This window comes from Arachis duranensis, chromosome 6 (genome assembly GCF_000817695.3).
Source record: "Arachis duranensis cultivar V14167 chromosome 6, aradu.V14167.gnm2.J7QH, whole genome shotgun sequence".
NCBI classification, from domain to species: domain Eukaryota; kingdom Viridiplantae; phylum Streptophyta; class Magnoliopsida; order Fabales; family Fabaceae; genus Arachis; species Arachis duranensis.
Window position 1 is genome coordinate 79,242,015 of NC_029777.3, and position 313 is coordinate 79,242,327.

The following is a 313-nucleotide window of genomic DNA, read 5'->3' on the forward strand; positions in this document are numbered from 1 at the left end:
GTTTGCTTGTCCTCAAGCAAAAGAAAGGAAAGAAGAGAGAGAGGAGAAGAGCAAATTCGAATGGTGTGGGGGAATGAGGGGGCCGAACATTTTTTATAAGGGGGAGAAGGAGATTTCAAAAAAATTGAAAGGAGATTTGAGAAGATATGGTGAGAATTTGAGAGAAGGTGAGTTTTTGAATAAGAATTGGGATTGATTTGAGAGAGATTTGAAGAATGATTTTGATTTTTGAAGATTTGAAAGTGAATGATTAAAGGTTGAGATGTGTTTATGTAGAAAAGTATGGGTAAGAAAAGGAAAGTTTGAAAAAAAA